This window comes from Saimiri boliviensis, chromosome 20 (assembly GCF_048565385.1).
Source record: "Saimiri boliviensis isolate mSaiBol1 chromosome 20, mSaiBol1.pri, whole genome shotgun sequence".
Classification (NCBI taxonomy): domain Eukaryota; kingdom Metazoa; phylum Chordata; class Mammalia; order Primates; family Cebidae; genus Saimiri; species Saimiri boliviensis.
In genome coordinates, this window is record NC_133468.1 from 2,899,368 (window position 1) to 2,922,276 (window position 22,909).

General features: G+C 45.0%; 3 long non-coding RNA genes across 3 annotated transcripts; all 3 read left to right on the forward strand.

Moving 5' to 3' along the window:
• The first annotated feature begins 1,207 nt into the window (after window positions 1-1,207).
• Window positions 1,208-10,326, forward strand: LOC141582451 (uncharacterized). Its single transcript, XR_012515294.1, has 5 exons — window positions 1,208-1,266; window positions 2,349-2,376; window positions 3,746-3,813; window positions 5,964-5,991; window positions 10,280-10,326. It is a non-coding gene; the product is annotated as an uncharacterized LOC141582451 (long non-coding RNA).
• Window positions 10,327-11,001: 675 nt separating this feature from the next.
• On the forward strand, window positions 11,002-16,199 carry LOC141582514 (uncharacterized). Its single transcript, XR_012515353.1, has 3 exons — window positions 11,002-11,025; window positions 15,636-15,715; window positions 16,178-16,199. It is a non-coding gene; the product is annotated as an uncharacterized LOC141582514 (long non-coding RNA).
• A 304-nt stretch (window positions 16,200-16,503) lies between these two features.
• On the forward strand, window positions 16,504-19,409 carry LOC141582494 (uncharacterized). The gene is made up of 3 exons (XR_012515348.1): window positions 16,504-16,529; window positions 18,536-18,573; window positions 19,219-19,409. It is a non-coding gene; the product is annotated as an uncharacterized LOC141582494 (long non-coding RNA).
• Window positions 19,410-22,909: the final 3,500 nt, after the last annotated feature.

Below are 22,909 nucleotides of genomic sequence, written 5' to 3' on the forward strand. Positions count from 1 at the left end.
CCAGGTTTGGTTCACTTTTGATGGTAAAGGGCATCTCAAATGTTTAGACATTTGCTTTCAGTTTGGGCAGTTATGAATACAGCAATTATAAACCTTCTTGTGTCTTGTTTGGAAACATAATTTCAAAAATGTAACTAAGGCAATGCTAAAATTATGATTACTTGCTTGTATGGCAAGACTACATGTTTCTTTGTAAGAATTTTGGTAGAATTTACTGGTAAAATCATCTGAAGGTAGTGTTTTTGTTCTTTTGAGAAGATACTAATTATTGATTCAGTTTCTAAAATAAATATAGGCCTATTCAGTTGATTAATTTGTCCTGAGAAGACTTAACCCTCTGAAACAGATCCTAAAAATTAGCTCACTTCGTATGATGTATCTAAGTGTGAGCACATATGTGTTCAGAATATTCCTTTATTATTATTTTTTGAGTTCACTCCTCTTGAACTGATACTATTACTACATTGAAACTTCCTTCTTTCCTTTGTGGTTAGACAAGTTAGAGGTTTATCAACGTCACTGATCTTTTAAAAGAACGGGTTTTTTGTTTCGTTGCTTTTCTCTGATGATTTCCTGTTTTTTATTCCATTAATTTTTGCAGTCATTATTTATTTTTTCTCTGTTGGACATTACACTGCTGTTTTTCTTTCATTGCCACAGGTGGAAGCTAGATTGTGAATGTAGATTTTTCTCATTATTGACACATCATCATGAATATGACTCACTGCATAAAATATCATAAAAAGGCACACTTAATTAAAATAATAAATATATTTACTACAATTTTTAAAATACACCATGTTAGATGATAAATGTAGTAGCAGGATATGTAGGTCCACAGAAGATAAATAAACCTGTAACCTTTCCTAAAACGTGGGGATTTGCCTGGACCTTCACATGGACAGCAGGTGTGATGAGATGCTCTCGCTGAGCCATACAGTACCTTTCTGTATTAACCGGTTCCTAGACTATTTCACACTGATGAGGTTGCCCTAGCCAGGAAGCCAAGGCTCTTTCATTTCTCTCTGCCCCTCTCCTTTGCCTTCCTTCAGCACCAAGGAGAATAGTCCAGCAGCAGCTCAGTCCGTGCTTGTCAACCGCCCAGCTCCACACACTCCAGCCCCTGTCCACATTCCCCAAAGCTCCTTGTGAGATTCCTGAGCAGCACCAATGCCCTGACTGTCACTGTGTGTTCTCCTAGCTCCTGTTGACCATCCAGAGGAGTGTCCATTTGACAGTGAGGAGGAGGAGGTGGCCTCTGACATGGTAACATACATTTATTTGTCTGGGAATTTTTTTTTTTTTTTTTGAGACGGAGTTTCGCTCTTGTTACCCAGGCTGGAGTGGAATGGCGCGATCTCGGTTCACCACAACCTCCGCCTCCTGGGTTCAGGCAATTCTCCTGCCTCAGCCTCCTGAGTAGCTGGGATTACAGGCATGCGCCACCATGCCCAGCTGATGTTTTGTATTTTTAGTAGAGACGGGGTTTCACTATGTTGACCAGGATGGTCTCGATCTCTCGACCTTGTGATCCACCCGCCTCGGCCTCCCAAAGTGCTGGGATTACAGGCTTGAGCCACCGTGCCCGGCCCTGCCTGGGAATTTTTTGTATATGGGGCTTCTAGACTATGAAGTGAATACAATTTTTGACTGCCATGTTAAATCAGGCCTCAGGGGGTCATGGATTTTAGTCACTGGTCACTGGAGATTATGACCAACTGAGGCCTGATGGATGATGTCCATCAAAAGAGGGCATCCCTACAAACTGGTCGTGAGCATATTTCTCATTAGCGGTGTTACCTTCTTGAAAAAATAATTTCATATTTCCTAGCCAACATAGACACTTGCTAAATGTTCCAAACCCACTGCATTTTCTGCAAGCGTCTTCTATGCATCATTTGGGGCCAGTGACTTGGTCACTGTTCTACATCCGGTTTTCTCATTGTTGTGGTTGTCGTCGTTGTTGTTTTGAGACAAAGTCCCTGTCACCAGGCTACAGTGCAGTGGTCTGATCTCAGATCACTGTAACCTCCACCTACTGGGTTCAAGCAGTTCTCCTGCCTCAGTCTCCAAAGTAGCTAGGACTACAGGCTCATGCTACCACCATGTCCCACTATTTTGTAGTTTTTATTATAGACGGGGTTTCACCATGTTGGCCAGGATGATCTCAATCTCTTGACCTCATGATCTGCCCACCTTCGTCTCTCAACCTGCTGGGATTACATGTGTGAGCCACCGCGCCCGGCCTGCCATCTGGTTTTCTAACATCACCAAGTGAATAAAAGACCTGTGCCAGTGGGACCCAGTGTGATGTAATCCTTACGGTGTTTCTTTTTCTCTTATTGCAGGAGAAGCCTGAGGCCCAGTATCACCATCGTACGTATTCTTTTTCTTTTAAAGTGTTACTGAGACATAGTTGACATGCAAACCAATTCACCCATTTAATGTTGCTGATTCAATGTTTTTACTGTATTTACAGGGTTGTGCAGCCATTGTTACAATCTAATTTTAGAAGCTCTTGATTTTCCCTCAAAATATTGCATTAGTAGTGACTCCTCTGTTTTCCCCGACCCCGACACCCCTGGTTCTAGGCAGCCCTAATCTACTTCCTATTTCTGTAATACAATGCTTTTCTGTATTCACCGGTTCCTAGACTATTTCACATTGATGAGGTTGCCCTAGCTAGGAAGCCAAGGCTCTTTCATTTCTTTCTGCCCCTCATCCTCTGTGTGTTATTTGGGGACAGTGACTTGATCACTGTTCTACATCTGGTTATCTCATTGTTGTGGTTGTTGTTGCTGTTGTTTTGAGACAGCATTTCTCTCAACAGGCTACAGTGCAGTGGTGTGATCTCAGATCACTGTACCTTCAACCTACTGAGTTCAAGCAGTTCTCCTGCCTCAGTCTCCTGAGTAGCTGGGACTACAGGCTCACGCCACCACCATGCCCATCTTCTTTGTAGTTTTTAGTGTAGACGGGGTTTCACCATGTTGGCCAGGATGGTCTCAATCTCTTGACCTCATGATCTGCCCACCTTGGCCTCCCAACCTGCTGGGATTACATGTGTAAGCCACCGCACCTGGCCTGCCATCTGGTTTTCTAATGTCACCAAGTGAATAAAAGACCTGTGCCAACGGGACCCAGCGTGATGTAATCCTCACGGTGTTTCTTTTAATCTTATTGCAGGAGAAGGCTGCCACCCAGTATCACCACCATACGTATTCTTTTTCTTTTATAGAGTTACTGAGACATAGTTGACATGCAAACCAATTCACTGATTCAGTGAAATTCAGTGAAAAAAAAAAACTGATTCAGTGTTTTTACTATATTTACAGGGTTGTGCAGCCATTGTTAAAATCTAATTTTAGAAGCTTGATTCCCTCTCAAAAAACCCCATTAGTTGTGACTCCTCTGTTTTCCCCAACCTCCACACCCCTCGTTCTAGGCAGCCCTAATCTCCTTCCTGTTTCTATAGTACATTGCCTTTCTGTTTTCACCGGTTCTTCAAATGAGTATTTCACGTTGATGAGGTTGCCCTAGCCAGGAAGCCAAAACTCTTTCATCTCTTTCTGCCCCTCTCCTTTGCCTTCCTTCAGCACCAAGGACAATGGTCCAGCAGCAGCTCAGTCCGTGCTTGTCAGCCGCTCAGCTCCACACAGTCCAGCCCCCGTCCACATTCCCCAAAGCTCCTTGTGAGATTCCTCAGCAGCACCCATGCCCTGACCGTCACTCTGTGTTCTCTTAGGTCCTGTTGAGGTCCTGCAGGACCTGGTTTTGGAGGACGTGGAGGAGGAGGAGCTGCCCTCTGTCCTGGTGAGATGCATTTCTTCATCTTGAAGAGAAATGTTTTTTTCTGGGGCTTCTAGAATATCAAGTGAATATCATTTTTGTCTGCCATTGTGAATCAGGCCTCGGTTGTCATGGACTCCAGTGACCAGTCACTGGAGTGTACAACCAACTGAGGCCTGATCGACGATGTCAGTCAAAAGATGACATAACTTAAAAACTGGCTGTAAGCATATTACTCAGTAGCACCATTTTCTTTTTCTTTTCTTTTCTTTTTTTTTTTTAAGACGGAGTTTCGCTCTTGTTTCCCAGGCTGGAGTGCAATGGCGCGATCTCGGCTCACCGCGACCTCCGCCTCCTGAGTTCAGGCAATTCTCCTGCCTCAGCCTCCTGAGTAACTGGGATTACAGGCACGCTCCACCATGCCCAGCTAATTTTTTGTATTTTTAGTAGAGACCGGGTTTCACCACGTTGATCAGGATGGTCTCGATCTCTTGACCTCATGATCCACCCGACTCGGCCTCCCAAAGTGCTGGGATTACAGACGTGAGCCACCGCGACCAGCCCAGTAGCACCATTTTCTTTTTGAAAAATAATTTTGTATTTCCCAGCCAACATAGATACTTGCTAAATATTCCAAACACACTGCATTTTCTGCAAGCATCCTCTATCTGTCATTTGCGGTAGTGACTTGATCACTGTTTGACATCTGGTTTTGTGTTTTGTTTAGTTTTTTTGTTTTGTTTTCTTTTGTTTTGTTTTTGAGACAGAGTCTCTCTTTCACCAGGCTACAGTTCATTGCTGTGATCTCAGATCACTGCAGCGTCCACCTACTGCGTTCAAGCAATTCTCCTGCCTGAGCCTCCCGAGTAGCTGGGACTACAGGCTCGTCACCACCACACCCAGCTTTTTTGTAGTTGTTAGTGTAGACGGGGTTTCACCATGTTGGCCAGGATGGTCTCAATCTCTTGACCTCATGATCTGCCCACCTTGGCCTCCCAACCTGCTGGGATTACATGCGTAAGCCACCACGCCCAGCCTGCCATCTGTTTTTTTTTTTTTTTTTTAATGTCACCAATGAATCAAAGACCTGTGCCAATGGGACCCAGCATGATGTAATCCTCACGGTGTTTCTTTTTCTCTTATTGCAGGAGAAGCCTGCGGCCCAGTATTACCACCGTACGTATTCTTTTTCTTTTAAAGAGTTACTGAGATGTAGTTGACATGCAAACCAATTCATCTATTTAATGTAGGTGATTCAGTGTTTTTACTATATTTACAGGGTTGTGCAGCCATTGTTACAATCTAATTTTAGAATCTCTTGATTCCCCCTCAGAAAACTGCATTAGTAGTGACTCTTCTGTTTTCCCCAAACCCCACACCCATGGTTCTAGGCAGCCCTAATCTAATTCCTATTTCTATAGTACACTGCCCTTCTGTATTAACCGGTTCTTAAGGTGACTGTTTCACATAGGAAGCCAAGGCTCTTTCATTTCTCTCTGTCCCTCTCCTTTGCCTTCCTTCAGCACCAAGGAGAATGGTCCAGCAGCAGCTCAGTCCGTGCTTGTCAGCCGCCCTGCTCCACACACTCCAGCCCCCGTCCACATTCCCCAAAGCTCCTTGTGAGATTCCTCAGCAGCACCAATGCACTGACTGTCACTCTATGTTCTCCTAGCTCCTGTTGACCATCCAGAGGAGTGTCCATTTGGCAGTGAGGAGGAGGAGGTGGCCTCTGACATGGTACCTACATTTCTTTGTCTGGAATTTTTTTGTGTGTGGGACTTCTAGACTATGAAATGAATATGATTTTGACTGCCATCATAAATCAGGCCTTAGGGGGTCGTGGACTCTAGCGACTGGTCACTGGAGGTTATGACCAACTGAGGCCTGATGGACGATGTCCATCAAAAGAGGGCATCACCTACAAACTGGTCATGAGCATATCTCTCTGGAGCGCCCTTGTCTTTTTCAAAAATTATTTTGTATTTGCCAGCTGACACGAATACTTGCTAAATATTCCAAAACACCCGCTACCTTTTCAACAAGCATCTTCTGTGCTTTATTTGGGGACCAGTGACATGTGGTTTTCTAATGTCACCAAGTGGAAAGACCAGCACCAGCCGCAGCCAGCATGATCTGATGCTCATGGTGTTTTGTGTTTGTTTCTCTTGTTGCAGAACACCGCTGCAGCCCCAAGTGACCACCGTAAGTGTTCTTTTTCTTTTAAACCTCTTTATTGACACAGTTGACATGCAAAACAATTCACTTATTTAAAGTGGGTGATGTAGTGTTTTTACTGTATTTACAGGATTGTGCAGCCATTGTCACAATCTAATTTTAGAATCTTTTCATTCCCCCTCACAGAAACCCCATAGCCATTAGTAGTCACTTCTCATTTTTCCCAAGCCCCACAGCCCTGGCCCTCGGCAGCCGCTAATCTACTTTCTGTTTCTCTAGATTTGCCTACTCTGGCAATTTCCTTTTTAATTTAAATTTGATTTTAATTTCCGGGATACATGTGCAGGATGTGCAGGTTTGCTACGTAGGTAAAAGTGTGGTGTGGTTTGCAGCACCTGTCAACCCACCACGTAGGTATTAAGCCCCGCGTGCATTAGCTCTTTATGCTGCTGCTCTCCCTCCCACTTCCCCCGCAGCAGGCCCCAGTGTGTGTTGTTCCCCTCTCTAACATTGTACACATTCTAATACCACTTTCTTCCTAATGAGAAATCTACGTGATGAGTTGGGGGATTTTCTTGCTCGCTTTTGTCTGGAGAACCCCCTGGCTTCAGGTTCCTGATAGGTGTGAGGATCTGGGGCGTGGTGTGAGAAACAGATGTCTCCATGAAGCACGCGGCTCTAGGATGGGAGAATCTCCATCATGCCCTATTGATGCTACTGTTGAAATAGGTTTTTGTTTCCTTCTGAAAACCTTCACACACACACAGAGCCAAGATAGCTGCTTTAGGTCATGATGAAGATCACGTGGACCACATGATGGTTTGAGGGTTTTTGTTTTTGTTTTTTGTTTGTTTGTTTGTTTGTTTTTTCTTTTTTTTATTGCATTTTAGGTTTTGGGGTACATGTGATGAACATGCAAGATTGTTGCATAGGTACACACATGGCAGTGTGCTTTGCTGCCTTCCGTCCTTGAGGGGTTTTTTTGGAGCATGCATTCTGTAGAAATGTATTTGCTTTTCAGTAAAATTTGATTGTCCTATTTGTGTCAGTATTTTTCCAATGGAACAAAAAAATGAAACTGTTTCATTGGGCAGTGTCACTTGTTCACACCAGAAGTGATTTTTCTCATGACTGCGTTGTCCTAGACATCTTTAATCTAGACCAGGTATCCCCAGACTTTTTACACAGGGGGCCAGTTCACTGTCCCTCAGACCGTTGGAGGGTCGCCACATACTGTGCTCCTCTCACTGACCACCAATGAAAGAGGTGCCCCTTCCTGAAGTTCAGCAGAGGGCCAGATAAATGGCCTCAGGGGGCCGCATGTGGCCCACGGGCCGTAGTTTGGGGATGCCTGAGCTAGACGAAGCTTCCCAGTGGTGCTGCAGGGGCGCTGCTGTTTGTGAGTAAAGGAAAATGTCAGTGTTACCAATGCTACAGGGGCGCTGCTGTTTGTGAGTCAAGGAAAATGTCAGTGTTACCAACATTGAGGTTCTCAGAATTCATGGACAGCTGCTCACTGGGCTCCAAGGGAGAGAGCAAGAGAGAGCCTCACGCTAGACATGAAGGGGAACATGATTTAGAGGATCAGAGGGGAAAAAGTGAGGACATTTAGGACATTGTTAAAAGAGAATGTCAAGGTTGCAGTATTAGGAGCATCAGTTAAGCATCATCACTGGGGCCCAAGCTGGATATGAGACCCCTTCTGCGGAGGAGTGAGTAGCACTTGGCCTTCCTCTCTGTCGAAAGCTTGGTGTGAACATCACTCTAAATGCCTTGAGAAAGGAGCTTCCTTCCTGACCCATGTCCTCTCCATCTCTGTGTGATGATGGCAATGACCCCAGCAGAAATTGCTGAGAAGGGCAGAACAGGAATCAGGTCCCCATTTTTCTGACACAGAGCAGACAGGACACGAGTCAGTAGGAATGGACCTCAGGATCAGGCCAGACACACAGAGGTCCCAGGCCTGATCTTTTTGGGGCTAAGACAGGTAAGTTTTTATTTTTCACCTCTTCTGGAAGTCTCCTGAGGAATGTTTCTTCAATAGACCCTGTTGGCCAAGGGTCTTCTGGCCCAGAAATGCTTTTGAACTGGACAGAGTCCCCCAGCTCTTGGCCTGGGCAGCTGTGGCACTCCCAAGTAGCAGGGCAGGTGGGGAGGGACATGAGTTCCAGTGCAGGGTGATCTCAGCAAACGATGGGGACTGATCCCAGAGTCCAGGTCATCCTTTCAACTCTTGCGTAGAATCCATAACATCTCAGTTTCCACTTATTTTGGAGATGGTTTAAAATCTTCCGTCTCAAAGTCAGAGTCTTCCCACAGGTGAATAGAGGAACCCTGGCTGTGGGTGTTTACTAGCAGGGCAGTGACCGTGTCTTCCTCATTTGTCCTTACCCCAGAGCTCAGTCCTGGGAAGGACATGTTAGGCTCCATGGATGTGTTAATGAACACATGCCTGGGATGAGCTCTAGGTCACCCCTGGGCTGGGATCTCGTGCAGGTGTGGAAAGGTGTTCTTCTCAGCCTGCCCAGCCTGTTGAGCCCCGCACTCATCCTGGAGCCTGCCCCGCTTCTGAGTCAGGGTCCCTGGAGATGAGGGCAAGCTCCTGAGGACAGTGAGATGCCCCCACGCCTCTGCTCCTGCTGCTCTGATCTAGTCTAGACAGGATGTGCAGGGCCTCCCTCTTCCACTGGGTGTAAGCGCATCCCTGCTAGAATCCTTCTGGACCTGGATGTTGTCCACACTGTCCTATGCCCCCAGCCCCACACAGTGCCTGGCCCTTGTGCAGATGCCCAGGAAGTAACCGTAAATGTGTGGTAGGATCAGAGCCGCAAACGATTCTGCAAAAAACACCAGAATAGGGGAGTCAGCTCTTCCTCATGTCTGGATCTCTGGAGCTGCCCCATCTAGTGTGCTTCTGTCATATACATGTCTCTTTCTGGTTAAATAAACTAAAATATCTACAATGAAATATTCAAAACCTCCTCGCAACAGCCACCATGCAATGGCCCAGCAGCCATACAGCAGAGAGCATTTCCATCCCCACAGAACGCTATCTTGCATGTCTGCTGTGAGCCTGGCCCAGGGTCTGATTGTTGGACTCATCTCACTGAAAGCGTGCACATAGAAGTCGGGATCTCAGGGTTGTGGGATTGGAGGTGAGAACTGTAATGGGCCAGTGGAAGGAAAAATGGAAAGGTGATTCCTTCAGCTCTTCATTCTCACTTGAATGCTGGAAAGTGTGAGCAATGCCTTGTTGAAGGCGTCTGGCTCCACAGAGCCTAGAGAGATTCTGAGAAGACTGAGGAAAGCTCAGGGTGATCTCATGTAATCCAGTGTGACCTCACCTGGAGTAGGAGGGTGGGCGAGTCACTCTCTGAAATAACTTCTTGCTGACATGTGTGTCTCTAGAGACTGGCCAGTGGGCACCATCCATGAGGGAAGCTGCAATAGGACAATTTGCAGGTATAAATGATACCCTAGGCTGGGCGCAGTGGCTGAAGCCTGTAATCCCAACACTTTGGGAGGCTGAGGTCGGGAGATCACGAGGTCAAGAGATCAAGACCATTCTGGCCAACATACTGAAACTCCATCTCTACTAAAAATACAATAATTGGCTGGGCGTGGTGGCGTGCGCCTGTAGTCCCAGCTACTCGGGAGTCTAAGGCAGGAGAATTGCTTGAAACCAAGAGGCGGATGTTGCAGTGAGCCGAGATCCCGCCACTGCACTCCAGCCTGGGGCCTGGTGACAGAGCAAGACTCTGTCTTAAACAAACAAACAAACAAACAAAAATGATACCCTAGGAGTATTTCTGGGAGTAGTTGGGTTACACCTGTTGCTTTGGAACCTAGGAAGGGGGCTATGAAGCCAGAACCAAAAAAAAATAAATAAAAGCTGTAGAGGTCTGACTTGTTCCTGTTGTATTTTAATAAGATAGAGATGAGAGGATGTGTGTCCATGGGCTTTGTGGGCTGTGTTTGTAACCATCGTTTCTTGCTCTGATATTTAGTGATTACTTTTCCCAGGAGACCAGTTTTTCCTGCCTATGTCATAGCAGATATCTAAACCTTGCTTTTTGATTGGTTAATATCTCTTGGGAATTGGGAATAAGCAAGAGTATGAATAGGTCTTGGGATTGTTTAAGATGAAAGATACCTAGTGAGACTCCCTCCCGGTACTATTTGAACATAGTTGTTTCTCTGAGATGGTCTCAGAATCTTCAGTCCCACACTCCATATGCCACGTGCAGCAAAGCTCCCTGAGTTACTCACAGTCTCCAGCCACCAGGGCACTGACTTTTACTCTGTCTCCCTCCAGCTCCTCCTGAGGATTCCAGGAGCACCATCTCTGAGGATGATGACGAGGTAGGAACCCCTTTTTTTGTCCTCTAAAGAATGCCCTGTCAGGTGGGGATCGGGGAGGGAGAGCATCAGGATAAATAGCTAATGGACGCGGGGCGTACACCTAGGTGATGGGTTGATACATGCAGCAAAGCACCATAGCACATGTTCACCGATGTCATAAACCTACATAGTCCTGCACATGCATCCTGGGACTTAAACTCAAAAGAAAACAAAATTTAAAAAGAATTGTTTCTTTCCTGATTCCTTTCCTTCTGTTAATTATGATAATCTGAGAAGGCACATTATGTAGGACATGTCCAATTCTCTTTGTGGGGGTGGAATTCAGTGGGAGTGTCTTCCCGTCGGATACATTATATATTAGAATGTTTTTAAATGACAGCATCCATTATCAACTGTAATGCAGAGGAATTTTCCTCAACACCAGTTTTCCTCTTTGGTTTAGGCATTATGTATTTGCCAATGTAAATCAACTTCATAGATAAATTCTGTGGGAAAAGGGCTTGTCTTTTCCACAGGTGTCCTCTATACTAGCACGTTTGGTTCTTGGTCTTTGACTCAACCATTGTCTTACAACTAGTTTTCTGAAGTCATCAAGAGACTAACAGATCTGGGGCGGGGAGGGGGCGTGCAGAAAAATTAATCTGATCCTCATAGCATCGTCTTTTGTCTAATTGCAGATTTCATCACTCCGTGGTTATGGTATGTACCCTGAAGTAGCTCACCTGCTGAGGAACAAACTGGCTGGTTTTAATATATAGAAACCTGATCTGGGTTTCGGTTAAAGAATATTGGGAGTCTAGTGAGAGCAAATAATTGTGCAAGTGTATAACTGGTCAGAGGAGCTGTATGAATGCATGTGAACCCAGAGGACCAGCCAGGGGATGTTGTGTGAGCCTACGTGGCTTCAGCGGGAGTAGAAGTGAGTGCACCTCTCTGACTTACTCTGATGTTCGTGGTTCTAAAGAATGGACTCTGGAAAATCTCAACAGTGAAGAAGATGCCTTTCCAGGTAGGCAACAAGATTATAGGTGGAATCTAATAAAGCAGGTTCCCAGGAATCTTCAGCTTCCGCCTGCTGCTTGGGAGGCTGAGCGAGCATGTAGAAAGAGAAGAGAAAGAAAGTATGGACGAGGTTTGTTCTTGTCAAAGTTTAATGTTATAGTGGTGAGAAGTGTGAGTACCTGTCTGCGATCACCTCTTCTTGCTTTATTATTTAAAGATGGTCTTTCTGAGGACACCTCTCTTCTGCCTCTGCCACTGCAAACTGTTAAAGCCCTTGGTTTGGGACACAGTTCTGTCATGGCAGTTACTTAATCCTGGAGACAACAGTTCTTCCACAGTGTGCCCAGATGCTTGGGAGAAACTGATCCTCATCTTCTGAACGGTTAGGTTTCATGGCAGCACATTCATTTGTCTGTCCTTGCTGTTTACTCCTGATATCAAGGGCCCTCTCTGGGTGTGGGGGACAGGATGAAGATTCGCTCTGGGCTCACTGCAGAGCTCCAGTGTCTTGTAAACGGAGGAAGAAGCACAACCTTGTGCACGCTGCTCAACTTCGTTATTTAAATGAGAATATGGAATTTTACCATCATTTGCTAAAGAGGCCTGCCTTTTCGCATTGTGTATTCTCAGCAGCTTTGTTGAAGATCAGTTGACTGTGTATGCATGCATTGAATTTTGGGCTCTCTGTTCCATATCTCCAATACTTATTGGTGCCCCCATGCTAGGACCCTGCTGTCTGAATTTCTGTATCTTTTCCTCTCGTAGATTTCAGTCTCATGAATGCGTATCTTCCAACGCTGTTCTTTTTCAACATTATTATGATTATTTGAGACATATAAGAATTCATAAGAAATTTTGGGTTGTCTTTTCCATTTCTGCACAGATGGCTGTTACCAGTTTGATAGTAGTAGTTGTACGTCTTTGGATCATTTTGTAGTATTGTGTATTAGTCAGGTTTTGTCTTCCTGTCTGTGAATACAGGATGCCTTTTCTTTTATTTGTACCCTCTCTACTTCTTTCAGTCACATTCTGTTCTTACCAGGTTACGAGTATTTTCTCTCATTGGTTAGATTTATTTCTAAGTATCTAATGATTTCAGAGGTTATCCATGGAATTACATTGGTAATCTTTCTATTGAATTGTTTATATTGAGTGCATATTAAAACAACTGCCGTTTGAGTGTTAACCTTGTACTCTGCAATTTTGATGCATTTATTAGCATGAATAGCACTCTTGTAGACTATCTCCGATGTTCCATATACAGAATATTCAAGAAGTTCTCAGCTTCATACCTCTCTTCTCAAGTATATTGTTACTGTGAAGGTCTGTTAATATTCACCTACTGAATGGTGACCTTCCAATTGGCATTGTAAGGTTGTTCGGGAAATACTTTGCCTACTTATTCCATAATTTCTAGTTTTAATTCTTTGTTCATGCTGTTGTATTTATTATTTTTCCATAGAGTAACATGCAGTATTTCTGGTTAGATTCTGCATACCTAACTTCCCTCTTCGTGTTGATTGGAAGAATATAGGAACATCTCTTATGCTTCTGTCTTTCCACCATCAATTATCTTTTAAACTCTAGACTTCAGAATCTGAAGTGAATCTGGAACGTGGAAGTGTGAAGGAAAATGCACAAGAAAGAAACCTAATGTTGCTATTCCCATGGCGTCCCTCCTTACATCAGCCTGAATGTATGTTTCGTTCACAGTATTTGAGAGCGTGTTGCTTCTCATATCATAAGTTTTCCCAAATACATACTGATAATATCTGTGTCTAGGCCAGGTTACTTACCAAAACATAGTTTTAAACATACTTTTGTGGATTATTCAAAATTCCCTATGTACAGAGATATGAATAATATGCTTTCACCCAACCTATGACCCTCCTCAGAAAGAAGGAATGCACAAATCAGGTCTCTCGTGACACTATCCAGAGCACTTTCCAAGGCTAAGCTACGGTCATCTCCATAACTTGTTAGCAGCCTCAGTTGGAGCCACTTTTCATTTAAGAGAAAGAAATCATACAGGATATGATATCACATGCTTAGAACCTTCCATTATGGCAGATAATTCTCCCCAAGTAAACTGGTGGTCGTTCCATTTGAATAGGTATCTGTTGATCTTTCTTCAGGTCACTGGCTCATTTTGTAGATAACATGCACTTAAATTGTTTGTTTTTTTCAGAAGTAGCTACTGTGTGGAATCAGGATGTCACCAAAAGCATTTTTGACACTCGTATCTCATTCTTTTGTCCCAAGGTTAGAGTGAAGTTGAAATGACTGTTTTTGGACAGAGCAGTTGTACATTATGGCACCACCCCTGACTTGGGAGCTTATCTCTTGGGTTTGCATGCAGCTCTGAAAGATGTTAAGCTTTAAGATATCAAGCAAGTCAGTTCTTTTTCAATTTACCATTCTGAAGATCTACAATACACAGTTTATTTTAATATACCCATTCAATCCTCACTACAGACCTCACCTAAACCGTGATTGTTTACTATCCACACACTCCATTTGCTCTAACGCTGAATTGATAATGAATTGTTGAACTGCGGTTATTATCCTGAGGAGGATGGCTGTCAACCCTGCCATCACAGGTCGCCATAGGTTGGTTCCCTCACACATGCTAGTCCTATATTTACATGAGTCTACGGAGATCCCAAACACTGTCTATGATTCCAAGATGGCTGCAGCAGTCACGTGGCTTAAGGCAGACAACAGTGAATGTAACTGCAGGATATGGCACAGCCATTGGTGTGAATAATACAGAGCTGTCCCATATGCCTCTGACAACAGGGTCAAATGCAAGTTCTCAATATTAGGAAGCAGTACTTAGAAATATTGAAAAACTCCTTTCAATGCTAGGAACATTCCTCAGCAGTTGGCCCCAAACAAATAAGATGAATGAAATACTTTTTGAGATAGTTGAAAACTCTTATCACCACAAGACCGAAAAATGATCAAAACCTGAAAACTACCTTCATTAGACACAATGACAATTAAGACAGCAAAAAAGCATTGGGTTACTAGTTCACCACACTCACTGCAGCTCCGCACTGCAGTTAAAACACGTCAGCATCCAGACCATGTCTCCCTTCCTGAAATACACTATGCTCAATGGACTGGCGAGTACAAAGACAGGATCCTCCCTAGGCGATTACTACACATGCATGACAAAGGAAAGGTGGACTGAAGAAGGGACTCTCGCATGATTAACACCGGCTGTTCTATAGAATATAATTCCAATATTTTCGAATCTTCCATCATCGACTGTAACAAAAGTTTAGTACATAACTACAATAGACTGTTTTGCCTAGAATTGAATCCATCTGTCTGTTCAACTTAGCTTTTATTCAAGGATTGAAAAGTTTAGAAAACAGAACTGCACTGACAGCCATTTATGTGACAGCCATTTCCCTTTATGTGAATCCATAAATGGAAAAATATTCTTGGGACGTAAATCATATAAATAAATATTGTTGTTATTTCCGTTTGACACAATAAATCGCTAGTGTCCTCTTCTAAAAAATAAACCCCACCATGATTACACATTGCAAACCAAAAAGTTATCTAAAACCGGTCTCAATTTAGAAGTTTAATTTGCCAAGGTTAAGGACATGCTGGTGACACAGCCCCAGGAGGTCCTGAGTACGTATGTTCAAGGTGATCGGGCTACAGTTTGGTTTTTAGAGACGTAAGACATCAGTTAACACATGTAAGATGTAAATTTCTTCCGTTTAGAAAGACAGGACCACGGAAAGTGGGAGAAGTTTTGGGCTCCAGGTCGTAAGAAGGATTTCAAGATTTTCTGATTGTCAATTAGTTGAAAGAGTTTTAAAACCTGGAATCAATAGAAGAAAGTCTCTGGGTTCAGATAAGGGACTGGGTAGACCGAGGTTTTTATTATGCATCTTTAAAACTGATGCTAAATCTGGCACCAGCATGATTGGGTCCTAGAGTACTGACATAGTCTTGAATATGCTGTTTGTTTAAAAGAGCTTCAAAACGTGTGATAGGCAGAAGGGCACTCTTCCATTGAACCTTAGTGTGCCTTTGAGTTTCATTTTCGGTTGACCCTTGTGTTGCTGCATGATGCCTCCAGTACGAGGCGGAGATCTCCATGTCTCATCTCCTTCCTGCTGCCCTCCCTGGCCAGCCCTCTTCCACCCATGGGGACAGCCCAGCAGCAACTCAGTCCGTGCTTGATCATCACCCAGCTCCATACCCCACATCCAGCAGAGCTCCCTGAGTAACTCACAGCCACCAACCACCAGGGTGCTGAGCTTTCCTCTGTGTCCTTCCAGTGTCTTCAGATGACCAGGCGAGCACGGTCGGACTCAGATCCTGGGAAGAGGAAGAAGACCTGGAGGAGCAAAGCCTCTATGTAAGACTCCTTTTCTTTGTCTTCTAAAGACATTTGCTTTTGTGATTTATTCTCAATTAATTTTGATATGAAAGTCTGAAATTGTACATTAGGTACAGCATATGCAATTCTCTGTGGGTTTGCAACTCAGTGGGAATATCTTCCCAACTAACACGCAATACACTGGGAGGTTTTCAAGTGGCAGCATCCATTATGGGCTGTAATGCAGAGGCACTGTCCTCAACACATTTTCCTCCGTGGATTAAACATTGTGTGTTTGCCCATTAAATTCTCTTTAAAGGTGAGTTCTGTAAGTAAAGATCTTATCTTTCCATAAGCATCCTCATGGTTTTGGGGCTGTTGACCTGTGGCTCAGCCACTGTCCCGCTTCTGGTTTTCTACCCTTGCCAAGGGAACAACAGCTCTATGTGAAGGGCACCGCAGAATCTCATCCTTATAATGTTTTCTTTTGTTTAATTGCAGAAACTATCCCAGGAGAGAGTGAGAAGTAAGTACCGTGAAGTAACTCACTTCATGAGGGACCAACTTGCTGCTTGAGTGTATAGAAACCTGATTCTGGGATCCCGCTGGGAAGGAGGATTGGGGGTCTCCTGAGAGAAAGTGATTTGGCCAATATAGAACTCCAGCCAGGGAGGCTGTAGGAAGGTGTGTCTACCCAGAGCAAAGACCAGGGAATGATGTGCGAGGCAGCGTGGCTTCAGCTGGAGGAAGAGGTGTGGGTGAGTCACTCTTTCTAATGACTTGTCCTGATGTTTTTGTTTCTAAAGGCTGGCTTAGGGGAGCGACTTCAGGCTCACTGAAGACGACCCCCAAGGTAGGGAACTACTTTCCAGGTAGGACCTGATGGGAAAGGGTTGCTGAGAGCCTTCACGTTATCCCTGCTGCTTGAGGGGCTGAAGAAGGGGGTATGAAATCAGGAAGAAAATGAAAATGTGTGTGAGGTTGGGTTTGTTCTTTTCAAAGTTTGTTGTCATAAAGGTAGGAACTGTCTCTCTGGGCTGTGAGGGTGTTGTGTTCATTAGAGATGATCTTTGCAGTACACCTGCTCTTTTCTGCCCAGGGAAACATTAAAACCTTTGGTTTGGATTAATCAGCACTCCTTGGGATTATGCACAAGGGATGCGGGGCTGAGCATTGAGTGTCATCTGTAAAGGAAGGAAGGAATCTGTGGGAACATCTCTCTCACAGGCATTTACTTGAACTTAGAGAAAAATGTTCTGCTGTGTGCCGAGGGAAAATTGATAATCACCCTCTAAACTCTTAAGACTTGTTAGAGCACATTTATGTTTCTGTCCTCTCTGTTTAAAGGGGTCTCCCAGGGGTGGATGGCAGAGTGAATGTTCACTCTGGGCCCACTGATACATCTCCGGTCTCCTGGGAAGGCGGGAGAAGTCTGACCTTGATCACATTTGTAGCCTCCACTTCCCACCCCTACCACGGATTCTAAGATGAGGCTTCTTTCTCTCCAGTCCCCTAATTTTTGGGGAAACCAAGAGTTCCTTCCCACAGAAGATGGCATTACACTATTTCCTGTCTTCAAAAATCAGGCTTCCGTGTTCTCTAAGTTGATATTTATAAGTTAAGTTCTGGACCTTTTATTCACAGATTTCTAAAAGTTGTGCAGGAAACTCCTATGATAAAATGTGCTGATAGCACATAATTCTGTCCATGCTACGGATGACATTTTTCTCTTTGGAGGATCCTCATTTTACATAATAAGATACAAAACTAAGTGGGCACCCTCTATCCAGTCTGGGGCACTTCATTAAAGACCTGAGTTTGCTGCTGTGTGTCATTTGCTTTTCTTCATGACACCTTTGAACCACCTAAATATTGCCAGCACCCTCTTTTGGGACCGTGACGTCTGAGAGGGTGAGATGGCACAAGTGCAGACATCCCTGTCCCTCCCTGAAATCTCCCTCCTTTAATCTTCTCCCTTAAGGGACCTGCTCTGACTGCTAATGACTTGTTCAGACCTCTCCAGGTCTGGACTGTTACACATAGAATAAGTCAGTATGTGTTTCTCGGTGTCTGGCTTTTTCGCTCCCATTATGATTTGAAATTCATTCATGTTCGTAAGTGTAACTGTAGTTCTTCCATTTCCCTGTTGCACACCATTCCACCTTAGTCACATATTACAGTTTATCCACTCTACTGTTGATCGACATCGAATTTTCTTTTTCTGTTTTTAAATAATTATGGCCGTGAGAAGTTGTTGCTTTGATTATTTTTGTCAATGGTTTTGGAATAATACTGGCACTCATTTCTGTGAAGCAGATTGTTAGAACGGAACATATCTTTTATTGACATGAATACTGCCAAATATTTTTCAAAATGGTGATGCTAATTCATGCTCCTGTAGCAGCATATTTGAGGAGACATTTCTCCAAATCCTTGTGAACTTAGTTTCATCTCTCCCTAAAAATTCCATCACTGGGCCGGGCACAGTGGCTCAAGCCTGTAATCCCAGCACTTTGGGAGGCCGAGGCGGGTGGATCACGAGGTCGAGAGATCGAGACCATCCTGGTCAACATGGCAAAACCCCGTCTGTACTAAAAATACAAAAAACATTAGCTGGGCATGGTGGCACGTGCCTGTAATCCCAGCTACTCAGGAGGCTGAGGCAGGAGAATTGCCTGAACCCAGGAGGCAGAGGTTGCGGTGAGCCGAGATCACGCCATTGCACTCCAGCCTGGGTAACGAGCGAAACTCCGTCTCAAAAAAAAAAAAAAAATTCCTTCACTGTGCTTAGTCTTTCATTTGTATAGCATCTTACTTAAAATGTTTAACCAAAAATTTTGTTTTAATCTAATGATGCAGGCCAGTAGGTTTGTGTACGCCCGTCTGACCCCAGCCATGTAAGTAATCATTGATCAAAATGTCACTTTGCCACATGACTGTTCTTAGTAACAGCTGCTTAAGTTATTAAAATGAAAAGGATAACTGATACACATTTGAGTCTTGGATACTACATGATCGCTTCTCTATGTTGCCTCCTTGAAGCATCACAATCACTTTGAGGCATTATTAGTTCGGTTCTATTCATTATACAGATGAGGAATGTGAGTCTCAGGTAAGTAAATTATTCACGAGACACACCCAGAGCTGGATCTCTCTAACACCAAAGGCTAATCTATAAACTAACGTGCTGCACTGCCTGTCGTGGCGAAGTAGACTTGCCGTGTCAAACAGAATCACCCAGTCCTCAGTTGTACCATTCAGTAAGCATCAGCACGCCATGAAGTGTGCTCCCTGCTGTGTTGTGGGGACAAAACATCTATCCCAGGCCTCTGTGGCTGCCCGTTCTGTCCTGTCCAATGAAGCTCTGTTCTGTTCCATTGGTCTAAGTCTCTGTTTCGGTACCAGTACCATGCTGTTCTGATTACTGTAGCAGTTGACTACGTTTCTGATCAGGTTTTCAGTATTCATTGAGAGAAACAGAACGTTGTGCAAATGATCCACAGCACGACGTGCCCTCATAAAGCTTTGTTTCTGCATTGCAGGTAGTGCCGGTGTTCCCTCTGAAGTGTGACTCTGGTAAGTATTCTGGTATCATTGTCAAGAAAAAAGAAAAGCTGGTTTCAATGTGAAGTGCCACCCTGATTCTGGGATTGTGTTAGGAGTAAGCATAGTGAAAGGGTTTTGTGAAAACCTGAATTCCCCAGGGAAAAATCATGGCCACATTTTGAGGCCGCAGCTGTGCTCCCTTTTGGGTGGCACTGAGTTGGGTGCATGAGGATTGGCGGTGTCTCGTGTGAGGCTGCATCATGTGATGTGAATGTGGAGCTTCTGTGCAGGCGAGGCGGTGTGTGTTCTCAGGAGAGAGTTCCCGTTTACACAGCCCATTCACCATGTCCACTTCTAAAAACTAAAATCCAGCCCCACTCTACTCTGTCTGTATAGTGACTCCTCCACCCTCACCAGAGCCATTGATTATCCTCACTGCTCAGGTGGAGACCCTGAAGGGCCAAGGGGTGATCCCAGCTCCCGAGTTCCTGAATGAAAATATGAAAACACGAGCCCAGGAGTGTGGGCCTGTGCTGACACTGGAAACTACTGGCATGCTCTTAGTCGGGGAGTGTTCGCCACCACACAGGGAGTCCAGCAGTCGTGTATAAGCCCTAAGGAGGTCCCAGACACTGCCCATCGTTATAAAGTGGCCTTTGTGGTCACACAACCCAGGGCAGTTACAGGCACATCTCCCACCCTCTGGTGTAGTCATCAGTGTGAAAAGCACAAAGATACCCATGTGTTTGGATCAGCTCATGGATCCTTTTCTGTTTAATTTTTAATTTCATGGGAACCTGTGCATGATGAGCAGGTTTGGTACATACATAAAACGTGTGTCATGAGGGTTTGCGGCACAGGTTACTTAATCAGCCACATAGTAAGCCTAGTATGTTATTTTCCTGATCCTCCGCCTCCTCCCACAGTCCACCCTCCAGTCGGCCCCAAGCTCACAAATTCTAAGAGGACTGGGGGACCACACGGGCCAGTGCTGCCCACTTCAGCTGTGAAGTTCATTTGCTCAGCAGCTGGTAGGACCACATAAGGATCGGTGGTGTCTTTTAGTAGATTTAGTAGTAGTATCTTCCCAAGCCCTAAAGTGCTCAAGCCCTGCCAGCTGAAAATGGTGAGGAGAGGGACAGGCAGGAACTCTGTGCAGCACTTGGGTGGTAGTCTGGTTTCCATCCCCTCGTGGGAACTCACTTGAGCATGCGGGTTGAAGACCCTCAGCCTCGACCCAAGCCTCCTCCATGAGGAGACACTCACTGTTGGCTGGCTACTGCAGCATATGGCCACCAGCCCAAGTGAAACTAAACATTGCTTTAAAACAAATTATGTCTTCATACTGTCCACTCACTGTTTTGTCATCTCTGCTCTCTCTGTGGTTATGTCTTCCTATTAATTTCTGATATTAGTTTTGTGATTTCCCCTTTTTCTTGATAAATCTCTCTAATGACTTGTGTACGAGACTTTTCTTGAAAACAGCTGTTGGCTTTCATCGACAGCTGAGTCATCATCCACGCCTGGGGCTTCAGGGTCATCGTCCACGGCTGTGGCATCAGGGTCATCATCTATGGCTGGGGCATCATCCACAGCTGTAGCATCAAGGTCATCATCCATGACTGGGGCATCATCTATGGCTGTGGCATCAGGGTATTCATCCACAGCTGGGGCATCAAGGTCATCATTTATTGCAGGAGCACCAGGGTCATCACCCACAGCTGGAGCATCAGGGTCATCCACAGCTGTGGCATCAGGGTTATCATCCACGGCTGGAGCATCAGAGTCATCATCCACGGCTGGAGCATAAGGGTCATCATCCACGGCTGTGGCATCAGGGTCATCATCCACAGCTGTGGCATCATGGTCATCCACGGCTGTGGCATTAGGGTCATCCATGGCTGTGGCATCAGGGTCATCTTCCACGGCTGGAGAATCTGAGTCATCATCCACGGCTGTGCCATCACGGTCATCCGTGGCTGGAGTATCAGGGTCATCATCTGTGGCTGTGGCATCAGGGTCATGATCCGTGGGTGTGGCATCAGGGTCATCATCCATGGCTGTGGCATCATCCATGGCTGTGGCATTAGGGTCATCATCCATGGCTGTGGTATCATCCATGTCTGTGGCCTCAAGGTCATCAATCACGGCTGGAGCATGAGTGTCATCATCCACGGCTGGAGCATGAGGGTCATCATCCACGGCTGTGGCCTCAGGGTCATCCTCCACGGCTGGAGCATCTGGGTCATCTTGCACGGCTGTGGCATCATGGTCATCATCCATGGCTGGAACATCAGGGTCATCATCCACTGCTGGAGCATCAGGATCATCATCCACGGCTGTGGCATCAAGGTCATCCACGGCTGGAGCATCAGCGTCACCATCCATGGCTGTGGCATCAGGGTCATCATCCACGGCAGTGGCATCAGGATAATCATCCACGGCTGGAGCATCAGGGTCATCATCCATGGCTGTGGCATCAGGGTCATCATCCACGGCTGTGGTGTCATCCATGGCTGTGGCATCAAGGTCATCAACCACAGCTGGAGCATGAGGGTCATCATCCACGGCAGTGGCATCAGGGTCATCATCCACAGCTGGAGCATCAGGGTCGTCATCCACGGCTGTGGCATCAGGGTTATCATTCACGGTTGGTGCATCAGGGTCATCATCCACGGTTGGAGCATCAGGGTCATCATCCACGGCTGTGGCATCAGGGTCATCATCCACGGCTGTGGCATCAGGGTCATCATCCATGGCTGTGGCATCAGGGTCATCATCCACGGCTGTGGCATCAGGGCCATCATCCACAGCTGTGGCATCAGGGCCATCATCCACGGGTAGGGTATCAAGGTCATCCACGCCTGGAGCACCAGGGTCATTATCCACGGCTGGAGCATCAGGGTCATCATCCACAGCTGGGGTCATCTTCCCCAGCTGAGGCATCGTCTGCAGCTGTTTTGCTCAGTCTGTATATGAGCCACATGTCCTGATTATTAAATAATTTGAGTTCCACTTTTACAGTTTTTGTTTCATAAGTTATTTGTGAATAATTGAATGAAATAACTAAACCACTATTTTCTCCTTTTAATTATTTCTATTTCTATATAGAAAGAATTGTTTTAAGAAAACAGGTGCCTCTGTCTGTGTTTGTGAACCAGGAGTGTTGGGTCTAAAGCCTTTCTCTGGTAGCTCTGCAGGAAGATGGCCCACCTCACCCTTGCTTTCTGCGGGTTCCAGAGGCTTCCATTTAAAGGAGCATCCCTCCCCACTCTTGTCTCCCCCGACCCCAGCTCTCCTGTACCCACTGGCTTTCGAAATGCTTTTTTCCACCTTCACTTCATTGAATTCAAGACTCTGGAAAATAGTCAAAAATTATAAAAAGGTGGGGGTCAGGGGGATCTGGAAATCCCTGCTATATTTTTAAAGGAATCTACTAGAAACTATGTTTTAAATAAAGCCATCCCTTAGCACTAGAATATCAAGCCATTCATTTTTTTTTAACAACTTTGAGATACAATTCTGTTTTTTATATGAACATATATGTGTGTATGTGTATATATACAACTATATACATATGTGTGTATGTGTATATACACAGTTGTATATATATGCACATACACATGTATACAGTTATATATAGTTGTGTATATATATACACATACACACACACACATATATAGTTGT